This window comes from Lissotriton vulgaris, chromosome 5 (assembly GCF_964263255.1).
Source record: "Lissotriton vulgaris chromosome 5, aLisVul1.2, whole genome shotgun sequence".
Classification (NCBI taxonomy): Eukaryota; Metazoa; Chordata; class Amphibia; order Caudata; family Salamandridae; genus Lissotriton; species Lissotriton vulgaris.
The window spans coordinates 316,364,119-316,376,717 of NC_141693.1; the positions used below are offsets into that span (position 1 = coordinate 316,364,119).

The window sequence follows — 12,599 nt, forward strand, 5'->3', positions numbered from 1 at the left end:
GTTATTATGGGTATTGATGACACTGGTGATGGCATTGGTGTTGTCAGCTCTTTTACCATGGCAGCTGCATGTTATAATTCGCAATTTAAGGGTAATGAGCATTTCCTGGTAGGGCAGAGATGCAGCACATAATGAGGAAGCTCTTGGACTCTTGCAACGTTTGATCAGTCCTGCTCCGAGTTCACCTAAAAGTGGTTGTGAGAGACAGGGTGTTGGTGTTTTCTGAGGAAGAAGCATCAAGGTAATTGGTTGAGGGTCTGCCCCAAAGGAGGGACATTTGTGAGGGCTGTTATGTGTGGAAAGTATTAAATTGTCATAACTCTGGCCCATAGTGGTTTTGATATTTTGTTTGGACTTGCCTTTGGGCCCATTTATCACACCTCCTAGTCAGACCAGTACCGCACAGGCATTGTTTATGCACTGTTAATTGAAAAGAGGCACATATGGACAAGTAAATCATCCTAATCTCACTCATGTCCCACACCAACAATGGTTCCACCACCTACACAACCCATGTATTCTTCCTGTGGACACTCACCTCTTTGGTTACCTATGGCCCTTGAGCTTACCTGCCTCATAATTGGGCTCCCTTCTCCACATCTTCCCTTCACATGTTTTAGGGCTTACACTATTGTTAGAAGTCCAGGATCCTGCCTAGGCTCCTGGTCTATGTAATTTCATCCCTGTTCTATGGATCGGTTGGCCCGGGAGGCAAAAGGACGTGTATCTTGTCACAATGACCATCTATTGGAGTAACTTTCCTAAGAGATTTAAATTTGGAGCTCCGAAAATGCGCATAAAACAGTAGATTCTATTGGTAAAGTTTGTTTTGGGATATTCTGTGTGTCTTTATCGATTCAAATATATACCTTTATGCCACATTATGTGGCCTATAATATAGATATGTGTCCTAATTCACAAACTGCACTTTGAAGTGTGTTTTGTAGTACTACAAAATGTACTGCAAATTGCAATTCACAAACTACCTGCAGAGTCTCGGCAAATGTAGGTATATGTTTTAGTGGGATAGACTGTAGGTAGTTGGTGGAGAAAAAGAGCAGACCTACTACAAAAGGGGATGGGATTAGGGAGAAGCTAGAGGGGTTCAGGGAGGATCAGGAAGGGGTTAAGTGAGGGACATTACTCACCCACACAAGATTAAGCCAATTGCTTTACTTGGGGTTTGAGACATGTGAATAAAGGAAAGTAGTAAACTAACTATGAAGTGTAAATGACTTGGTGGCGGGAGGAGAAGTTAGAGGCTGTACTTACTCCAGCACTTCAGTCAGTAGGACGGCACAAGGGTAGTACTCTGAGCGCTCCGTATTTCAAGACGGTGAATGCGAGCTTCGGTGGAAAAAGTCAGGGGATAACGGGCTCAGGCTAAGGTGTAACCCTGAATATGTCTACTGAATTGACAATGGAAATTCTGGCCCAAGCAAATGGCTCTCTAGTGTCTCTCCCACCACCGGCACCACCCGGGAAGCTCCTTCTGCCAGGCAACCACAAACCCAGGGATCACTCTCAGTCACCCGTGAGTGGGCTCCTCGTTCCAAGCCCGATACCTACCCTGCTGAACAGGTCATTCTCTGGACTGGTGTGAGCTTCAGAAGGCCAAGTGTACAAAGGCATCTGCAAATGTTCCTGTCATTCTAAAGGTCATGGCTTTATCACTCCTGCAGATGGTGGACCTGATATCTTCCTTAACATTTCAGATATCGATTGGGAATATGTTCCAACAGAAGCGGATGAGGTTGCCTACATGCTCTGTACTGTTCCGCCCAAGAATGAGAAGATACAAGCCGTTGAAGTTGGGATCACCCAGAATGGAAATGGCTACGGAGAGAAGGGAAATGGCTACGGAGAGAAGGGAAATGGCTACGGAGATAGGGAAATGGCTACGGAGAGAAGGGAAATGGCTACGGAGAGAAGGGAAATGGCTAAGGAGAACCACGCCTCTGAGTAGCCAGGTGACGCTTCACTCCGCCCCTCAGTAATGGCGAGCAGTGGCATGTAGCGGACGGCGGCGTTCCTTGCAGCTTCCCTTGGCAGATTCTCGATGGCTTTTTTACATCTGTTATGCTACTTTCTTTGCCGGATCGGATGAGCCGCGATCTTTTCTCCCGCATGCCGCGGACGGAGGCAGTGGAGTTGATTAGAATTTGAGCACTCGGGATGTGTGACTTCAGCGGGCGGCAATCAGTGAGGCAGCACGGAGTTCTGTAAGCTTCACGGAAACAAAGCTGTCTGCTGAGTTAATTAGAGCAATGCCGTGGAAAACCTCAGACTTCCCCTGAACAGAGGTGAGGAGGTGCCGGACAGTGAAAAGTAAAAAGGGGGTTAAAGGGCAAAGAGGAGTTGGGGGAAGAAAATTGATACTGATAGAGACGTTTAGTGCTGGAAGCCAGAGGAGTAGGCTCGCCACGACATTAAAGGCTGAATTCTCCCTTTCTCTTCTGTTTTTGCCCAAAACACTATGCCTGGCCCCCCTGAGATGAAGAAACTTTCGAATACTCACCTTACTAAGGTTAAAACCCGTCGCCTTTTAGCGAAAGAAGCGAGAGAGGCGAGAGAAGCAAAGAAAGCAGCGAACTTGGCTCGACTAGAGAACGCCCCCCTCCTTCGCATCCATTGGATTCCACAGTTGAAAGATCAGAGTGGGAGATTGCTGAATGGCTGCTACTGGGCTCCCTTCTTCTATCTGCATTATCAGGGGGAGAAAGCCTGTGAGGATTCAAGTGCCATAACTACAGCTATCTCCTTATGCCCCCAGAACAGTGTGCAAGAAGGCGACTGTGAATTAGAGGCGCAGAAGAAAGAGACGGCGCAGAAGGGGGTTAAACAATTTGCTCTATTTCGGAAAAAACCTACTCCACAGGTTTCCTCTCATAGCCCTCGCAGCCCCAAATCTAGTGTGCAGAATAGCACCGACACTGGAATGGAGGCGTTGAGACCAGAGAATCTAAGAATCACACAAGCGTCTCAAGAGCCTCAAGGTCCATTATTAAATGCAAGCTGCCCAACTATTGCAACTTCTCCCGGCATACAGGTTTCATGTAGCCTGAGTACTGGCGATAAAGAAATCACCATCACTCCCATTATCTGGAACGGAGTCCCTGTGGTCAATCTATTCAACTCTGGGAAGGAGCAAGGTAGCGTTCAACAGGCTGACCCTCAGAAGAGTCTTGGACCGGACTTGAGAGCAGTGGTACAGACACCCCCCTATCATCCGGGGGTGGTGGAAGAGGTGGAGTTAAGAGCCTCTCCCCCAGGCACAATCCTCCCGACGGCTTTGCTCACTCTTCAGACTGATCCAAGGCCCGAGGCCAGTATGGATCCAAGGGTAGACATAACTGGGGCCTTTCTAATGAGTGTCAAGGACATGCTCAATCTGATTCTGGATGAAGTCCGTGATTTTAAAAAAGGTACATAAAGCGGAGTTGGCCTCCCTTAGTCTGCGCCTGGAAAAGATTGAGAACACAATGGGGAGCTTTCCTACTAAACTGCAGGAGGCTGAGGAAAGAATCTCGGCCTTAGAGGATCAGTTGTCCACTGTCATGAAGGAGGTCAAAATAGCGGCCAAAGGTAAACAGACACTGGAAACCAAAGTGGAAGAATTGGAAAACCACTCCCAAAGATCAAATCTGCATCTAGTTGGAGTACCCGAGGGGGTGGCTCAAACTTTGGGTTGGGTGAACACCTTTATCAAACAAAAGGTCTTGCCAGACTTCCAAGGGGACCTTACAATAACAAGAGCTCATTGTGTCCTGTCTCAACCATTCCCCAACTCGACCCTTCCACGCACGATCCTGAATAATTTCGCTGATTTTCGAATCAAGGAAACAGTTTTAACGAAAGCCATACAACAAAGGCAATTTGCTGTTAATGAGACTACAAAATGTCGTATTTTTTCTGACATGTCAGCTGTCGCGGCACGCCGTAGGAAAGAATTTGTTAAAATGCTGCAACTATTTAAGGCAAAGGGGGCTAAAGCCTCAATTGCCCAGCAATCCAAGCTAAGAGTCCTAGTAAAAGGGAAGTTCTTTATGTTTACAGACGTAGACGAAGCTCAGGGGTTTCTGGAGGGAATCTCTCCAGCATCTAACAACAGAAAGGTTTAATGTGGCTGTTCTGAGCCAAGCTAAAGCTGTAAACTTTATTATTAAGATGCAGGGAGTGACAAAGTGGATATGGTTCCCTAACCTAGCATCCCAAATCAGACACTTTATGCTTAACTGATAGATATGGGGTGATTGAATAACGGCATTAAAGGTCAGGATTGGCCGTTTGGTGCTAGACAGAACAAGTTTGCTTCTGAGCCCAGCAGAGTCTGTTAAAATGGTTAGCTATAGCCTAGCGTACAGTCATGGAGAGATTGAATATTAGGTTGAATAGGTCGAATAATGATGGTTAGTTGCAGGGCATAGAAGAGAACGAGTGATTCACATTGCTAGGGGGGTCGGTAGTGAAGCGCACCAGGGTGTAGTAACATGACACCCGAATTGAGTTGGGGGAGGGGAGAGTGGAGGGTGTGGTGGAGAAGTCCACTTTTTCAGGGGGTGGGGAGTGGATGGCAAAAAGGGAAAAGTGAAGCCGGTTGTTTGTCAATATTCTATTGCTTTTTTTCATTTGTTCCATTTGTTTCACTAGAAAAGTCACTAGTGCTCATATATGGCTCATATGTCAACTTTAAAGGTTGTTTCTTTCAATGTAAACGGGCTTAATAACAAGAGAAAGATGCGTGCTATTGAAGCGTGGGTAAAAACAGAATACCCAGGGGTAATTCTTTTACAGGAAACCCATATCTCGGCTATAAAGATCTCTGAATTTTCTATGTTTAGATCATGGGCAGTTTACAGGGGGTTCTCATCTTCCTCTGCCTCCCATAGAGGGACCGCTATATTTATTAATACAAATTTACAAGCTGAGTATATGAACTCTGGTAGTGATCCATCGGGGAGGTGGTGCTGGGCCTCCTTTTCGTTTAGATGAAAACCTCGCCCTCTCACATTTGTGAGTTTTTATGCACCGGTAGAGGACAATACGAAACCCTATGAGGAACTCTTTCTAGCATTGATCAGGATCCCAGGTGATTTAATTATAGGAGGGGATTTCAATATTTTGATGGATCCACGGTTAGACTCTACAGTACAGGGGAAGAGGCAGACAAAGCCAAGATCTTTTAGAGTTTTGAAGAATTACGAATCGATATTGAACTTACATGATCCATGGCGATTAGCATTTCCGTCTCAAAGGAAATTTACGTGTGGATCTGGTCGGTTTTGTTCCTCCTCCCATATTAATTTTTTCCTGATTTCTCAGGGGTTAGAGTTTTCTCAACAAAAATGTTTTCTTAATGCATTCTCAGACCACGCAATGCTAACATTGGAAATCCATTTGGGGGAAGGATTGAGACTGCCAAAACGTTGGGTTTTCAATAAGCAGTACTTAAATGATAAGGAGGGGGTGAAGTTTATGGATTCAGAGATCAGACAATTCTTAAATCAGAACACTCTGCCGCACTACATATAGGGGCTCATTATGATCGCGGACGGACTTGAGTCGTCCGCGACCATAGAGGAGGAGGGAACCTCCGCATGGCCTGCGGAGTTCTCTCCTGTCAAATTAGGATGTGACCGCCACCCTGTCGGTCACATCCTCTATTTTTACCATTGCTGCGGGAGCGGCTTCAAGCTGCACCCGCCGCAATGGTAAAAATGCATACAATGCATTTGTATGCAGAAAGCGGCAGGCACCGTGCGGTGCCTGCCGATTACTGCATACAAATGCAGGGGGTACCATAGGTACCCCCATGTGCAAACCTTCACCCAGGGGGCCCGCAACGGGCCCCCGCAGTGAAGTTACACATGCTTTTCCACAGCAGAAAAGCCGCCGTAGAAAGGCATCTCTTTTACACCATCCTAATGTGGCTGGCGGTGTCTGATAGACACCGCCAGCCACGTTACAGCTTTTCCGCCGCGGTTGTAAGTCAACCACGGCGGAAAAGCGGCAGACTGAAACCAGGACCCACCAGCCATCCTAATGTGGGGGTGGGTCTTTGGTGGGTCCGCAGAGGATTTTCCACATCCTCCGGGCCGGCGGTGGCTTCCGCCGGCCCGGACGATGCGGAAAATCCTCCATCATAATCAGCCCCTATAGTTTGGGACTCACTCAAAGCATTTGTGCGGGGGCTAATAGTAGGTAAAGATGCAGCCATGTCAAAGAAAACTAGACTGGAGAAGTTACATCATGAAAACAAGATACATGCCCTCAATGAGATATTTTGAAAAGATCCCTCTGTCTCTAATAAAAAACATCTTGATCATGCTAAACGTGAGCTCTGCTCTGCCTATAACATCCAAAGTGAGATCTTTTTTCAACGCTTTCAACAGAAAGTATATGAGGAAAGTAATTTCACAGGTAGGCTGTTGGCGTGGCAGGCCAAAGAGCAGGCTGCGGCAAATCAAATTAAAGCATTAAAATGCCCCTTGACAGCAGTTCCCACTGAGGTTCCAGGGATAATTGGGGACATCATGATGGCCCATTACGAGCCAATCTACGGTAAATTACAAAGGGTCGATGACCAACTACTTGCTAATTTCCTTCAAGAAAATCCATCCTCAACTCTGTCTGAAATAGATAATCAATCTATGGCGAGCACTTTTTCTTTAATAGAGTTGGAGGAAGTTGTAAAAAGTTTGGCGAATGGCAAGGCCTGTGGTCCAGACGAACTACCGGCAGAACTTTTTAAGTTCTTTTTTGGGGCATTATCAAAAAAATGTTTAGCCCTGATTAACTCTTTATTAGAGGGAGGGTCAGTCCCAGAATCTTTTAGGCAGGGGAATATCGTTAGTTTTCCAAAGAAAGGGAAGGATAAGATGGACCCTAGCTCGTACCGTCCGATCACATTGTTGAATTCGGACTATAAAATTGTCACAAAACTTTTATCTTGTAGGTTTAATAGATTCGCAGCGCAGTTGATCCACCCGACCAAAACGAGTTTCTGGCTGGTAGACAATTGGCAACTAACACCCTTTTTCTTGCAGAAGCCCTGTATTATTTTGAGGTTCAGAAGATTCCGGCCCTCGTGTTATTATTAGACGCGGAAAAGATTGTTCGCGTTCGCCCGCGATTCACGGACGACAGAGTTGCTACTGTGTGGGCATGCACGTGGGTAGTAGCATGGCGTGGACTTGTGGACACGGGCCGTGGGCGGAGCTGTGAGCAGAGCGGAGCACAGGCGGTTTGCAGGGGCGGAGGAGGCGGTTGCGGCAGCGGGGTCGGAGCGGGTCGTGAGGGGGAGCGAAGGCGGGGGACGGTGAGGACGAGCAAGTGGCAATCGAACTCCTGAGGGCTGCTGTCCTGACCAAGGTGAGTCCTAAGTCCTGAGTCCCGAGTCGACTAGAACTGTGGACACCCGGCGCACTTGAATTGCGCTGCGCTTGGGGTTGGGCTCACTGTCAGTCACTGCACTGCACTGCATTAGACCTGCCCTTGCCCTCCTTACACTGTCACAGTTAAAATCTTGACCCTGTGTTTTGCCCCTGCTTGTCTCCCGTCTTGCCCTCAACCCGGTTCAGTTTCACCCCTAGCCGCTTGGCCCGGTCCGGTGTGGTCACCTGTCCGGGCTCTTACGTGGCCTCCTCTAGCCGCCCCATCCGCGGTTCTGGTTCCTTCAGTCTCACCAGTTTCCGCGACGTGCTCTGCTCTCTTTCTCCGCCCCCCTTCCCGTCGGCCTGCCGTTCTCAGGTGCCTGCTTGCCCGCTTGCTAGCCCTGGCCAGCCCTGGTTAGTCCTGATTCTGCTCTCCCCGTCCCCAGACACCTTTTGCCACCACTACCAGCTCTACCGCCAGACAGGAACTGGCCCCTGGTGGTTAACCCGGTACCTGGACCCCCCCCCCACTGCGCCTTCACTTGGTTTCGTTTGGCTTGTCAGTTGTGGAGGCTGTGGAGGTCGCACTTGGTGCGAGGGCCTGGTTGTTAGCCCCTGGTGTCAGGTCTTAGGAGTGCAGACAGGGTGTTGTAGGCAGTGAACGGTGAGGGGTTGTGCTGGAATAGGAGAGCGGGGGGTGCCAGTGCGCCATGCGTATTGCAAACTGCCCTTGCTGCCCAGGACAAGACAATATTTACTGCTCCTGGGTCTAGGGCTAAGCTGCTCCTGGGTCTAGGGTTAAGCTGCCCCCCACTTCTCCCCTGACTTTTGGGACTACACCCCGGTACAGCTGTTAATAAAAGACCGGACGGCAGAGGGTCCTCCTCAGCTACTTTCTCAACTTACAGACCCAGAACAACTTCGCATAACAACGGAGGGATGAGATCCGGTAAAATAAGAAAAGCACCACCCGCACTAAAGCAAAAGAAATCAAAAAGGCCGGCCACAGAGATGGAGTGTCCCCCAGTCAACCTCACGACTCCAGTGCGCCCTATGGTCACACCGAAGGATTGTAATTCCCTACTTAAAGGAGGGCAACACAACAGCAATAAGCATTCCTCTCATGCAACACCAATGAAAGCTTTAAAATCTTCCTCTCTCTTCTACTACTTTAAAAAAGCACCCGGTGGAATGAAGCATTCTCCATCCCCCCAAGCCTTCGAGGCAATTAAGTTTTACGACCCTCATCAATTCACTGAACTAAGTGAGCACCCGCCTCAATCGTTTCAATCATCAAACAACAAGCCTGTTTTAACACCGGATGTTTTTATCTTTGGATCAACAGTTGAGGTTCAGAATACCGCTTCGGAGTGCTCTATGAGGGCAACCCAAAACTCTTCACCAAGTCACCAACCCTTACCAAGTCAGCCTCTCTCCCCTTATGTCACCTGTAAACAAGATGCCTGCTTTAACCAACTATCCTCCGAGAGTCCATTTCACACTTCTCAACCGCTGCAATCCTTGCAAACAGAGGACTTTTCAACCACGTTACCACAAAACTCCCTTTCAATTCCTCTACAATCTCATACACAAAAAGATGCATTGCCCAAGTTCGACACATTTAGTCCCTGCCCACAACAGGGCTCAAGATCTCTTGAGGGGAGCTCAGAATTAATCAAATTCCAACAACGACCATCTTCACCTCCAGCAGTAGTAACGGCTTCCCTAAAGTCTCCACAAAAAAACGATCCAAATGACCAACTATCACCTAACCCCAGATTAAAATCTGAGCCAAATGCTGATGACTCTTCAACAATGAGTATCTGGCCTCAATTACTCCAAACTTTTCAATCGACAGTCACCGCCTTAAATTATCATTCTGATAAACTGGACACGCAGGTTGACCTATTGAACACTCTAGCCTTGTTTACAGCAGGGATTGACAACAAGTTGAAAAAATTGAATAATCTAATAATAGGAGCGCAATTGTCATCAAAATTAGTCCAGTCAGTCTGCTGTTGCTCGCCCATCATCGATTCTCTTTCCTCGCTTCCAGCCTTTTTAACCAGTGTTCTAAATGAAGTCAAGCAGCTGAAGGGTGACCGAGTAATGGAACGCCCAGTCCAGCCATCTCAAAATCCCTTAATACTTAATTCGGAATCGGTCGATTTCCCGACCCCATCTGCAACTGGGACTTTGGTGAGCGGGGTACTAAGATCTCACTCGAATCAAACTGCCCACCTCCAAGACTCCCTTCAAGACCAAGGCTCTCAATCCTCTGCAGCATTTATACCACCATCGGCCATAAATCCTCAAACAGTGAGTGGGGAACCTTATACCACTAGCAACAACGTGGTAGAGTCTTCCGTCAAATCAGCTGCTGACGCAGCCTTCAACATCGAAACACTCCCCGTCCCTTTGGCAGTCCGCAGCAAGAGAGAGCGCAAACAAAGAAACAAACTAAGACCAAACCCAACAGTCGAACTTCCTAATTTGTTCCCGCTGTTTACTACCGCTGACAATAAAAAAGCTCCAAGCACACCACAACCATCACTAACATCAACACGTTTTTGTCAAAGTCCCCCCATGGCCGATCCAGCCCCAAATGCCAGTCAACATATTTCTGCGCAGCCTTACGATCTAAAAGCCTTACTCGTGGAAACAGAGGCACCTGACTCACAGTCTGGCACCGAAAAAACAAGGGGTAAATCCAACGCATCATCCTCAAGGAGGATGACGGACACGATAACCCAACTTCAATCAGCCTTCCCTTCAAGTCATCCTCACTCTGAAAAACTAAACACTGGATCCAACCCCTTAAAAGTAACCTTTAATAATGTATCAACTCTACCTAAAGACACCCAGACATTCAGCCAAGGTTTACGGGATCCACTTCAACTCCACCAGGGACCAGACCTAGGTACCTTAATTGGAAAACCCACTCTGCCAAACCTAAGTCCTAGCATTCAGAGTGCCAAATGCAACTTACAGCAATTCAAAATACTCCTTGTTCCTGAATACAAATCAAAAGGACGGCACGACATCCTCAATAGATCAAACATAATCAAACTGGTGAACGGCGCCCCAGGTTTTGAGGCACTGACATCTGATGAAATTGAGTCCATTGAATTCCTGCCACCAAGAGGACTTCAACCCTCTGAGGTAACTCTGGTGACATGTAGCTCTGCTATATGGACAGGAACATTCTTAGCCCAAAAGGACACATTTCAGCAATGGGGAATTAAAATCCACCCTTATCTTACCCCAGGCTATCCCACTGTGCTATTACAGCATCTAGCCACCCCGACAAGAGCAACTGGTGTCAAAAACAGGCCATAGTCAATCTTAAAAAATGCCTTAGGCACATCACAACCGACGGAAAACCTTTGGGCTAAAGCCCTTACCACAGAACAAACTTCAGATTGGGGATGGCTTCCGGCCGCCCTGTCCCAAAAAAAATCAGATTGGCCACTGGGAAATTACCTTGCATTCCCAAACTACAATGACTTGGTTCAATCAAGACCCCAAGAATCACTTTCCACAAACCTTTTAAACTCCGAGCTACAGCCGTCCCTCACACTGTTCTCATGGAATATTAGTGGTCTCCACCAGAGAGCAAGCAACCTGGAGATGCACAATTTCACATTTGGGCACGATTTAATAGCCCTTTAAGAAACATGGGCTATCTCAAAACTGCCCAGTGACGGGCTTTATGGAATACTGGAAACCTGCACCGAGAGACCGCATTTATGGCCACTCCAAAGGTGGTCTGACGATTTACGTTTCAACCAATTTAAAAGGCCCGATCGAGCTACTGAACTTTGAGAAGGACTGGTTACTCGGAGTCAAAATTAGTTCATGGAGCAAACACCGATTGCTTCTCTTACTTAATGTTTACATCAATCCAAGTTCCCGTTCGAAAAAGGAGCATTTAACACACTTAATTAAAATCGTGTGTGACCTGGCTGCGGATCCTGCTCAATCTGATTGCATGATCACTGGTGACTTCAACACTATCCTCTTTCAGGGAAACCCTGCTGACTTTGAAGGGCTTTTCCATATACATCAACAGAAATAGAGGCACAGTCTACACCACCAAATCAAGCATGTTGCGGTCTAGGAGAGCTCTGTGTGTTGCAACTTTATAGTGCCGGATTTTTGGTAATGAATGGCAGATCTATGAAAGACACTCCACCAAAGTGGACCTGGACAAATAGTCGCAAACAATCCTATCTCGATTACACCATCTGCAATCTAGCCCTGTTCCAACGTTTGGGCAACTACAGCATTTATCCCCGATCGGAAAGCGACCATTGCCCACAAGTCATAACCCTTAATGTAAAGCCAACCTATCATAATATTACTTCATCAACATGCCCAGGAATTTACACTGAAAACCTAAAACGACTCAGATGGAGCGACGACATTTCAATAAACGTTATGAAGGATTTCTTGGCCTTTACGACAGCTGGCACCGACTTTCTGACCTCTCCTATTGTTTCTTGGTCCATCTTCTGCTCCCACCTGATAAGCCTTTTTCCATCTAAACTGCACTTCTACAAGGCCTCTACCAGCCCCCAGTCTTTGATCTCAAATCAAACCATGGCATTGAAGAAATTTAGAAATATTGCTTTGCGCACATCCAAGAAATTCCCAGAGAACAGTGAGCTCCTGAACACGTACAAAACTGCCCAAAAGTCATTTAGGCTGGCACAACAAAAAGACAAACGACTTTACCTAGACCAATTCTGGTGTAAACTATTATGGGAGAGCAAAAACCGCAACTCAAGAAAATTCTGGGCCCTAATCCGTCATCAAAACTCTAGTTCATCCATCATCGGGAGCGCAAACATCCTAGAAGCCGATTGGGCTGCTTTTTTGAACAACCACTTTAGGGCTACAGAGAGAACTGCCTCCATAGACATATGTGTTCTCAACCCGACAAAAGCAAGCCCGAGTAAAAGCTGGTGCAGCCCCACTGAACTCCTAGAAAATCCAAGGAAAGATTTGAAGATTTCAGAACAAACGTTCACCAAAGTATTACTAAAAGCAAGATCAGACGGAGCACCTGGCCCAAATGGCCTACCACAGACCCTATTTAAATCAAATATAATCCTTTGGTCGGGATACTTAACCAATCTTTTTAACTGTGCATTAAGCAATTCAACCATACCGGACTCCTGGCGGGGAGCAATAATCCATCCAATTTCTAAGTCATGTTCTCAT

The 12,599-nt window shown here is 47.1% G+C and overlaps 1 pseudogene; it reads left to right on the forward strand.

The window, feature by feature from the left end:
• The first annotated feature begins 1,231 nt into the window (after positions 1-1,231).
• Positions 1,232-1,966, forward strand: LOC147710806 (uncharacterized; annotated as a pseudogene).
• Positions 1,967-12,599: the final 10,633 nt, after the last annotated feature.